Here is an 11,866-nt window from a genome sequence, read left to right as displayed (position 1 = left end):
GTGACAGAACCACGCGTCCTGGGCGTAAATTGAAACGCCACCCTTTGCCATAGGACTGGTATCCCACAAACCGCAGTTTCTGCGCTCTAGCGCCCCCTTTCTGGCGCTGAGCTTTGGGAATGTTTACATGTGCCCAAGAACCCCAATTATGGAGCATTGTCCATTCTGGTTCTTTCCCAAACAACACACGATATGGTATATCTTTTATAGAGCTAGACCAGGTTCTATTAATCAAAAAGTTCACGGTCAGAAAAGCCTCACCCCACAGCCTATGGTTGTGGCCCAATCCTGCATCCACTAGCAGGCAGTCCTTTACTGACTGTATCACAGCCCCACGTCTTTCACACAGACCATTTTCAGCAGGGCTATAAGGGTTAGTCAAACGGTGAGTGATCCCCTTACGTCGCAACCATGCCCCAAATTGTTTGTTCAGAAATTCTCCGCCCCTATCTGTTTGCAGCTGCACAACAGGCCGAGCGAAGAGCTTTTCAGCTTGGGCAACCCATTCTCTGAATGTGGGGAAACACTCAGATTTCTGCTTTAACAAAAACAGCCAACTAAAACGTGATTTGTCATCTATTACCAGAAAAGCATATCTGGCGCCCCCTTCAGTCTTCTGTGGAAAAGGGCCTATCACGTCACAATGGACAAGTTCTAAAACCTCTTTAGATACTCTGTCACTTTTAGAAGCCACAGGCTTCCTCTTAGATTTGGCCATTTTACATACATTGCAATCTAGGAAACAGTTACAGCTATTTACTTTTAGGTTCTTGCACACCTTTTGCATCTCTGAAAGCACACGGAAATTGGCGTGACCCAGTTTTCTGTGCAGTTGATGTACACACCCCTTATGAACTGGCAAATTATCCTGAACCACCTGGGCTGCTTTAACAGGCTTGTCCTGCATTACATATAACCCATTTTCGAACTTTGCATGGCCACATACCTGAGTTCCATTCTTTATCAGACAGCCATCCTGCGTGAACTTAACACTATACCCTGCATTAATCAAACAGCTTACAGACAGTAAACAATAGTCCAAACTGCTGACAAACAGAGTCTCTGGTAGAGTAGTGTTCAAGCACTGCAGGAAACATGTTCCCTGGCCATCAATCTTGCTTCTACGACCATCAGCAAGATAAATTGAGTCTTTTCCATCAGCTGGCTTCTCCAGGGTCTTAAAGTCCTCCCGACTATTGCAGATAATCCTACTGCTGCCAGAGTCCAGCAACCATGTTCCTCGAGGTATCTTTCTCTCCTCCCGAGAAAATGCAGACACAAACTGAGCAGAACGCGTGTTCTTCTCTGAAGAGAACCCCTTCTGCTTACGTTTCTGTGTCGATTGCTGTCTCTGCTCCATGTCGTCTCCTGGAAGTCTTGCCCTGCATTGACATTGGAGATGCCCGGGTTGGTTGCATCTATAGCATCTCCTCACCGCTATGGCCAAGTCCAAACCTTGGCGTTGCTCCATTGGCAGATTCTGCTGCTGGCCCCATCGGCTGTAACTCCTCCGCTCTTGGAGTTCAGCCTGTCTATCTGACCTCCTTTCTGCTTCTTCGGTCAATCTGCCAACCACATACTCAAGGGTCAGATCTCGGGGACGCATACTCTCCATGCTGTTAATTACGGGCAACCAGCTTTCAGGCAAACTTGAAAGGATAATGTAGGTTTGGTCAGTCTCATCATAATGCTTACCTCTCTGCTGTAGTTGAAGAAACAGAGATTTCAGCGTTTGAAGATGAGTTGCCAAACTCTCACCTTCCTTCATAACAGTCCTGAACAGCCTTCTGGTCAGAGAAATGATAGTTCCAGCAGTTTCTCTGACATGCATTGCCCTTAATAAATTCCAGCACTCAAATGCTGTGCTGGCATTTGCTACATGCAATAACTGAGAGTTGCTCAAACACAGCATAATTTGGGCACGGGCCCTTTCATCTAGCCGTTTTTTCTCAGCAGGGTCCCATCTCAAAACCTCAGTTTCAACACAGTCCCATACTCCATCTCTCCTTAACAACTGCTGCATTTTAATTGACCAACTCAGCCAGTTGCTTTCTGAGAGAAGTTCAAAAGGGATGCCTCCCCCAATATTTACAACTTGGGAAGACTGGAAATCTGCCATCTCTGCCGGTGCTTGCTGAGCCCCTTCTGTGGGGTCTCAAGCAATCTCTCCTGACTCTCCCTTTAGAGTCCAACTGGATGGTCCTGGCTGGCACTCACCGGCTTCTAGCTGCTGCCTTTGTTGACCCTCAGGTCCCGCCTGGCTCTGCAACTGGTGTAGCCGCTCTGTGAGTCGCCTACTGTGGTCCTCTAGCAGTTCAAACTGTTCCAGTAGCCGACGCTGAGTGCTTTCCTGATCCTCAGATCCTAGCCGCTCCAGCGTCGCTGCAGACAGTTACAGCTTGCCACCAACTGCTCCAACGCACAGCCACTGTCTCCGTACACCACCAGGACTCACCAGCTCCTTGCTGAAATGCTGTTAGTCATTTTGCACTCTGCACATGCTCAGAAACACTGGGCCCATAACCTATCAGTGTTTGTAAAAAGCAAAAAAAAGAAGGAAAGGGTTCTGACCTCCCTTTGTCTCTTCAGCCTGGTCCTCGGACCCTTGTCTGCATAAAAGAGTCCACGAGAATATCCTTGCAGAGTTTTATTCTTAAAAGTCCTTGTGCAAAACACGACTGAATAACTATACACACCAGCACCAACCAACCCAAACACCAGCCAACAGCCAAAACTAACATTTCTCACTTATATATACAACTTGGTGCAGACCGCTGAGTCATGCTGACCCAGCTTTATTCGCATTAAAGAAACAGCGGCCATTTTAGCCGTGACATAGTTTTCCCACCTTGTCTTCCAGCTTGTCGCAGGGACACTACTTCCTGCGTGGGGATGGAGGACTGGGGTTAAGGGCATGAGATTCACCATAGGTCATCATCTCTTGGAGACGGAGCACAAACTTTGCGCCCAGAAAGAGCCTCTGGTTTCTCAAGTCAGCAGCTTGGCAGGGCAGGGGTGGCCTTGAGAGAGCCATGACCAATTGGAGTTAGATGGAACAATGGCCGCAGGAGGCTGATTTCTTGCCTTCAATCTTTGGTTCTCAGACTGCAGGGATGGCATAGCTGAAGATGGCAGGGAATTCCAGGGAGAATGGATTCTTTGCCCTGAAGCATACAGTGCCTTTTCCCTCCACCGGCCAAGACCCTGGGTGGCTTGAACCCCTGACTGAGGACCCTCACTGATCCACACTGAACTTGTGGGGGCAAAAGTATCATCATTGCCCTGTCACCCCACCCAGCTGCTCTTGGAAGAGCTGCTCCTTTGCCTTAACTAGGAGAGAACAAAAGATGCCCCGGTATACAGTGGTACCTCGGGTTACAGACGCTTCAGGTTACAGACGCTTCAGGTTACACTCCACTAACCCAGAAATAGTACCTCGGGTTAAGAACTTTGCTTCAGGATGAGAACAGAAATCGTGCGGCGGCAGTGGGAGGCCCCATTAGCTAAGGTTAAGAACAGTTCCAGGTTAAGAACAGACCTCCAGAACGAATTAAGTTCTTAACCCGAGGTACCACTGTATTCTAAATCTGCTGCTGGATTAATTCCCCAGTTCACTGCAGCAACTGAGAAGCTGACCCATAGACACAACTTTCTTTGCCTATACTTGGGTTGAAGTAGCTTCGGGATGAATATTTTTGGGTTGCGTTCTGCGGCGACCCGGAAGTAACGGAGCACGTTACTTCTGGGTTTCGCCGCTCACACATGCGCAGGCGCTCAAAATGACGTCACGCGCATGTTCACTTCAGGATGCGAACGGGGCTACAGAACGGATCCTGTTCGCATCCAGAGGTACCACTGTACAGGCCATATATTTCTTTGTGCTTTTGGGGACAAAACCGTTGGAGTCTCCCCCTGGAAGACAACCTCTGATTTTGACTGGAGCGATGGCATGGCAAGGGATGTCAACCAGTTTTCTCTTCATGATCAAACCCTCCCCCATCTCTGCTATCAGCTCCATTGCGCCAACCCAGTGCCTGCATTGTGTCCGTATTCTACCCCAACCACCAAAGTGGTGCTAGTAGCTTGGGGAGTAAGACAGTTTTGATCAGGAAATGGGAGAAGAGACCAGACACATTTCCTATTATTTCAGTGGGTAGAGTAAGTAGTTTGCATACAAAGAGTCCCTGTTTCTAATTCCTGGCACCTTCAATGAAAGGGATCTTGGACAAAAAGTGTGATGGGAAAGTCCTGTCTCCTGGGGAGACTCTGCTTATCAAGGTAGATGGATGAATAGTCTCACCTGGTATAAAACAAGTCCTCTCTCCCTATGTACATGCGTGCTTTCCTTTCAAGCCAAACCAACCGTGGATTTTCCATGCCAGAATTGGCTGGACCAACGGTGTTTCCAGCAGTGCTGCTGCCGCCTGTTTATCTAATGTGAGGCATCGAAGAGGGTTTTTATAGGCATTGTGCAATGGCTGCCATCCAAAGCTCAGGGCCAGGGGAAGGCGGTGCTTTCTGACAATTTGCATGCGCAACATTGATGTTTGCAAACTGGCCTTGCAGACTGGCGGCCAGCTGCATTTATAAATATTGACAGAAGCTTGCTTGCCTCACTATGCCCAGCGAGGCCAAGCAGATAAAAGTCCTGGGAGACTCCTCTGCTTTGCATGTTGCATGGCAGTGCAGACACAGCATGCAGCTGTGCACTTTTACTCGGGTTAAGTCACTGAGGGATTCTGTGGCCCGTCGTGTGTGCCCTCCCACCACCGACGGTGGAGGCCTGGCAACCCCCAAAAACAAATTTTGCCCAGTGCACACAAAAAATTGCCACATCTGCAAAACTCCCAAGTTAACCTCTGAGATTGATCTTTAATGCGATTGCTCTTCTAAGTTTTCCATGGAAGTGTCTGCCACTCGTATCTGTTGTATGAGTTGAATCGTTCAAAAGTGCAATCCTTCACATGTTTGCTCAGAAATAAGCCCCTCTGGGCATCATTGGGGCTTACTCTCATGTAAGTGTGCATTGGGCTGCAATCGCTAGTTCAGGCATAGGCAAACTCGGCCCTCCAGATGTTTTGGGACTACAACTCCCATCATCCCTAGCTAACAGGACCAGTGGTCAGGGATGATGGGAGTTGAAGTCCCAAAACATATGGAGGGCCGAGTTTGCCTATGACTGCTCTAGTTGCTCTCTTCTCTGCCTTTTCCAAGAGAGGCTCTTGTACAGGGTCACATGATGTGGGTTGACCTCTTGTGCTCCGTCATGTGACTTGAAGACCCATTTAGATGAAGTGTTTTGGTCTTGATAAACCTGTTCCAGGCTAACCCCACTAAGCAGGTGGGTGTGACTCCAGGTACATTCTGTTTGGCTGACAACCCAGCAACTCGGAGACGAAAATGTTGCAAGATATCGCTGTAGAACAGACAGAACAGGTAGTTAAGAGTTCCTTAATTGAATTGCATCTTGGCAAAGGATGGGATAGAAATACTCCCCTATTGTACTTTTCACCATCATAAACAAAAGGGGCAGAGGCTTTCTTTTTTATTTTCAATGAAAGCTGAACATTCAGGGAAAGGTCCTGGTATGTCCTTAAGGTTCTCAGGCCTCCACTGGCTGCTTTGGCTTTGCCACCCAAACAGTCTACAGTGGTACCTCGGGTTATATACGCTTCAGGTTACAGACCCCACTAACCCAGAAATAGTACCTCAGGTTAATAACTTTGCTTCAGGATGAGAACAGAAATCGTGTGGCGGCGTCACGGTGGCAGTGGGAGGCCCCATTGGCTAAAGTGGTATCTCAGGTTAAGAACAGTTTCAGGTTAAGAATGGACCTCCAGAACGAATTAAGTACTTAACCCGAGGTACCACTGTACAGTGGTCTGTTGGACTGGTTGCCTTCTAAGGGTATAACATGCTGTAAATTTTAATTCCTTTTCCCACAACCTTTCCCACGCACTCAATTCTATATTATGTCCTATGTCTCTCACCTAGTTAAGCTGACTTAACCATCTCGTCCTTTGTCTCCCACTCCAACAATAATTTATACATCCTGGAAATTAACTTTCCTGACGATTCTATAAGGTCCCTTTCAAATTGTGAACTTTGTATCACAAACCCATTTTTCTTGTCAACTTTAAACAAGGTTAAAGGAGTGGATAATGTTGAAGAATGCACACATTTTAGATCTTGAAGGACACAATATAAAATTTGGCTGGCATGCATGTCTATGGTATGGTAAAGCTGAAATATATAAGAGCTTCTTGAATCATGTAGTCAGGAAGAATTTGTTTAGAGTATGGGATAAATACAAAAACCTGCTTGAAAGGAGAACATGGCGCTCACCCGCGGAAGCAGAATCCTTGAGAATATCGCCAATGGATAACATATAGAGATTTACTGGACTTTTCACAATAAGAGATCAGATTGAAGAAGCTGGAAGATGTTAGTTATGTGGTAACAGACTGCTTACAATATTATCAAGTCAATGAAATTTATTATTTGCCTTTTATTTGTAAGCTGCCTTGACCATATTTTATATTGAAAGAAGGGATGAAAAAAATAATAAATTTAAATGAGTGGAACTAAAAATTGACTGGTGTTCTAAATAAATATTAGAGTCTTTCTCATGCTGTGATTGCCCGGGGCAGGGTTATGATGGTTAATATGTTATGGAAGCTCGTGATAATTAAGGAAGTGATTAATTTTATTATTATTATTGCACTATCATCACTGGAGAAGATGATGTATCTGTCAAGGGTATGTGGGCTTCACATTTGGTACGTGGTAATGAATAGCTGGCCGCATCTCCCCCCGGGGTTGACCTTTATGTATACAGAAAAGAGCCGAGTTTTAATTAATGCATTGCCAGGCCTCCTGTCCTGCTTTGCTAAGGACAAATTAAGTCTTTGAACAGAGCTTGGGAGTCTGTCTTTTATGTTGTGAGAACGCAGTACTGAGTCAGCAGCATCGTCCTAGAATAACCCACGAACCCCAGAGGCTCTCTGGCTTCTAGTCCACCCAGGTCTTGAATACATGCAAGGCAGCAACCTTGCTGAAGCTGAAGAGGCCTGGGTCTGGTCAGCACCTGTGTAGGAAAGTGCCTGGGCGCCCTCTTTACCCTGCCCTGAGTTGCGTTGCTGTGGAACAAATGGTAGTGTACGTTTCCGAGCACAATTCAAAGTGTTGGTGCTGACCTTTAAAGCCCTAAACGGCCTCGGTCCAGTATACCTGAAGGAGCGTCTCCACCTCCATCGTTCTACCCGGACACTGAGATCCAGCACCGAGGGCCTTCTGGCAGTTCCCTCACTGCGAGAAGCCAAGTTACAGGGAACCAGGCAGAGGGCCTTCTCGGTAGTGGCGCCCTCCCTGTGGAACGCCCTCCCACCAGATGTCAAAGAGAACAACAACTACCAGACTTTTAGAAGACATCTGAAGGCAGCCCTGTTTAGGGAAGCTTTTAATGTTTGATGTATCATAGTATTTTAATATTCTTTTGGAAGCTGCCCAGAGTGGCTGGGGAAACCCAGCCAGATGGGTGGGGTATAAATAAATTATTATTATTATTATTATTATTATTATTATTATTATTATTATTATTATTTTATTATTGTTATTATTATTGTTATTATTATTAATATTATTAGTGGAGAGCTTTTCGCTGAATGTCATGCTGGTCAAATATTTTGTTGCTCATCAGAGGAGCTATGCACCCAAATGAACATCAGGGTATGTGTGTGCATGGTTTTTGCATCTTAGTTATTAATAGTTTTTATTAAGTTTTCTGTTTTACAATTTAAGATACTCATTTTACATCCTTAAGAAATCAATGATTTCCCTTCTTCTCTTTCCATGGTTCATTTTGCTTATCTGATACCCCTGCATATTTTACAAAAAACTATACCAACCGGTTTTCCATTATTCCATTATTTACACTGTTGAATTTATCTTAATGCTGCTGGCGTTTTCAGCTGTACACAATTATTTTCCATATCTTCAATAAACGTTTTCCAGTCTTCTTTAAACATATGTTATTATTCTCTTATTCTATGCGTTAAATCTGCGAGTTGTGCATATTCTGTCAACTTAAGTTGCCATTCTTCTTTAGTTGGGACCTCGCTCGTTTTCCATTTTGGGGCTAACAAAACACGGGCCGCAGTAGTAGCATACATAAATAACCTTTTTTGACACCTGGGAATTTAGTTAATAGTTATTATTTTTGCAATACATGGGGGAAAAACCCAGAACCCTCAACCCCCCCCCCACTTTAATATATACGCCAGCCCTGCCCCCTCCTCCCACATAGATAAGTCCCTCTACCCATCAAAGCTCACAGGCACTTGGTGCCTTTTCATGTGTGCATGCTTATACTAAAAGTCCAAATTTCTAATTTGTAAGATTTATTGACGTTTTTAGTGATACTGATAGTGGTGTCATACCTAAAGGATGGAGGAGGATTTCAGTTCAGTTCACATTTAATGCTGACTCCGTCACATTTGCACTTTCGGATGGAATATGTGAATCGAAACACAGCTACCCTCCAGCATTTGCACATTTCTGATCATTTTGATGCAGTTCCCCAGCCAACATTTGCAAAACAATGCCTGTATTGGGGAGGGTGTGTGTAAAAAATGAAGATGTTAGTGAAAATAGCATACCAAAATCCATTATATGTGGGAAATTTGATTGCGTGCATTTTGTGTACTAATGTGTACACTTCACATAAAAATGTTAGTTAGGAGGCATTTACTGATGAATTTCCAAGAGGATTTTTTTAAAAAAACACCATTATGCAATTTGCTGCAAAATGTGGAGAACTGAAAACTTCCATCCCATAGCATACCTGTGGAAAGTCTTGCTGGGGGTTGGCTCCTGCCTTGGATGGATTTTGCTGGCTACCTTGAGGAACAGGATGTGCGGACTGGATGCAACTTTCATCTGCTCTATCTGGAGTGTTCATATTTCCTCCTTTAGATGTCGTTCATCAACGAAATACACGATTCCAAGCTTGCGGCAAAAACAATACTGATAAAGAAAACAAGAAGAGCAGATAAAGGGCTTGGCAGTTGGCAGCCTAATTCTTAGGAACACCCTTTGATGCTGTTGTAAGACGCAGGCACGTGGGTGTCTTGTGGCCAAAGCCAGGAAGTGCAAGAATAGAAGTGGTTTGAGGCACTTGGGCCTTGCGGGTTGGAAAGGGCGATCGAAGAGGAACTGAAACGAGATCTTGCAGCGCTGTGCACCTTTCCTCAGGAGCAAGTCCTGCTGAACTTGTGGGGACCGAATTCCGAATAAACAGACAGAAATGTTGAGCTGTCAGATTTCACAAGCCGGAATGAATGCGTGGGGAGGAAGTGAAACTGACTGTGATTACAGACAACTCCGGCGACGTGGAAGAAAGGAGAAGGCTGGGTTGTCCTCGTTGACCCTCTGATCTCAATCTTCCGTTGCTGTGGTTGCCTGCCCCAGCCTCCCTCACTTTTTATTTAAGAGCACAAACCATTCAGATCTAGGGCAGCACCCAGTTTCTCACAGGAAGCCCTGGTGCAGGTGATAACCCTACCCTACTGTTGCCTCCCAAAGACTGGTATTCGGAGATAACACTGCCTCAGAACACGGAGAGTAGCCTTTTGGCTATCATCACCATCGGTTTGTTTAGCATGAGCATTTTTCCCCCATCCCACTCTTCAGCCTCAAGAAGGGGCTCCCGAAGTAGCCGACAACTATTGAAAAGTCAAGACCTTGCCCTCGGACTCGCAATCTGAGGGACAAGCTCAGGTGTGACTTTTTAGGCACAGAGATATTGTTGTGAGAACCAGAAATGGTAAAATTTTGGAGAGGAGCCGAAAATTGCTGTTTTTCAGCAGAGACAGTGGTGAGGTCCTGTGGCGTCAGCTCCCCTCCCCCAACCTGATGGAATGGCTGCCACGGGTAACAGTTGAGGGAGGAGCACAATGCAACTCATCTGTGCCACTGATAGGCATGTTCTCTGCATTTATCTAATCCCGTTGAAATCTAGTGATGCTGCCTGGAAGTGCGGTCAAAGATAGCTCAGCTATCAGTAGCAGCAGGACTTGTGGGGAACTTGTGGTCCTTCAGATGTTGGCAGACTCCACCTCGCAGTAGCTCACAGCCCGCGTGTCCAGTCGCCAGGGATGCTGGAGTTGTAGTCCAGCCATATCTTGAGGACAATGAGTTCCACCATCCATGGGTTACAGAATCTGTGTCTGAAGCACTTTTTTGAGAAACCAAGCTGGGTCTGAGCTGTGACAAGATGCTCTCACAGACGTGGAATTCCACTGGAATGCGTGAAATGCCGTACTGAAGGGGAAATGCAAAATCTCAAAGCTTGCATAGCTTTGCATAAGCATTTCCCAAACTTGGGTGTTTTTGGACTACCGTTCTCATCATCCCTGACCACTGGTCCTGCTAGTGTAGCACCCTGCTTGTGGTTAACACTTAGCTGGAATGAAATATTCAACGCAGCAATAGAAAAATTAAAATAATAATTTATTTGTCAGACAAATAAATGATAGGCACAGTGGTATATGGTTACCAAAGCTCTGCCCACTTCAGCCCTGATGGCCAGCGCTTATATTTCCTCAGCCCAGCCCCCTTGCTCCTCCTTTGGCTGCCTCTGTCCAATCAGCCTGGTTGAAAATCCTATTGGCTGTTTGCTAGAACCAATCATAAAAGATACACCCATTTCCTATTACCTTTTATGGGAGACAAAGAGCTATATTTCCTTCTATCCATAAATGGCAGACAAGTAGCCATATATCTTACATTTGCCTCAACAAGGCACCTTAATTATCAGATCACCTTTTGCCCCTGTTGCCCCTGCATTCCAAAACAAATGGCTAAAACAAATGGCTCATGGTATTAAATTCTATCTAAACAGAGATCTTGGGTTCACATTCTCACACACCATCAATGAAATAAGAATCTAACATTTCTTACTTTCTAAATCCTTTGCATAATTACATTAAGCCAACAAATCTCATACATAACATAGATAGCTTTTTAGAAGAAAAGGCCTTTGCAAAGTAAAAAAGAAACTCAGTAAAAACAGCTTCAAAAGAAGCCTCTTCAGTTTACACCCCCCTTTCCCAGCCAGCTGCTTTTCCCATTAGCTCTTCCCAAAATTTATTGCCCTTTAACTCTCTCAGTATACCTTAAACCTTAGGAAAATATGGCTAGAGTCTGATGGGAGGCACATGGTACTATTTTCTGTTAAACAATAAATCTTACTATTTACCAACTCTTAATTAGTGTTTTTGCAACTTGATTGTATTCTGTAATATGTACGGTCAGTGTAACATTTGCTCCCAGCCTGTAATTCCCTTTTACAACTTTGAGAAACTTGTCTCCTGCTACTGCTATAAATCGGGGGGGGGGGGGCTTGTTCAGGGCCCTTGTTCAGGAGAGCAGGAAGATAAACAACTGCCAAAGTACTTAGCCAGCTGGTTTCTGCCTGGCATGAAACATACAAACATTTGCAAATATATCTTTAAGCTCATTTTAAAATATATATTTTTTTATAAAATATTTATTGCAGATTTTAAACAAAAGAAAAACAAACCAACAAACATGTAAAATACCATCACCATACACCATAACAAAAACAACACAAAGAATTTTAAAAAAAATAAACATAGCATGAAAGAAAAAAGTACAACAAAATCAATTTATCTTTAAATCTTATTTTCATATTCTTTGGACTTCCTCACATCACCCTTTCCTGCGTTCTCAGTCATATAGTTATAAGCGGCAAATTATTACCTTATTTCAAATCTTATTTTATAGTTCTCAGATATTATGTCCCAAATTTTCAATATTTTATCATATACTAAATTGCTTAACTTAA

At 44.5% G+C, this 11,866-nt stretch overlaps 1 long non-coding RNA gene across 1 annotated transcript; it reads right to left on the bottom strand.

Annotated features, from left to right (window-relative positions):
* Positions 1-2,842: 2,842 nt before the first annotated feature.
* LOC308572840 lies at positions 2,843-9,576 on the bottom strand. Its single transcript, XR_014001877.1, has 3 exons — positions 9,243-9,576; positions 8,843-9,024; positions 2,843-5,898 (listed from the first exon to the last, which is right to left on the bottom strand). It is a non-coding gene; the product is annotated as an uncharacterized lncRNA (long non-coding RNA).
* Between the last annotated feature and the right edge of the window lie 2,290 nt (positions 9,577-11,866).

Source organism: Podarcis bocagei, assembly GCF_964188305.1.
Source record: "Podarcis bocagei genome assembly, chromosome: 14".
NCBI classification, from domain to species: domain Eukaryota; kingdom Metazoa; phylum Chordata; class Lepidosauria; order Squamata; family Lacertidae; genus Podarcis; species Podarcis bocagei.
Note: the sequence above shows the minus strand (reverse complement) of the source record. Positions and strands in the feature narration are given on the sequence as shown.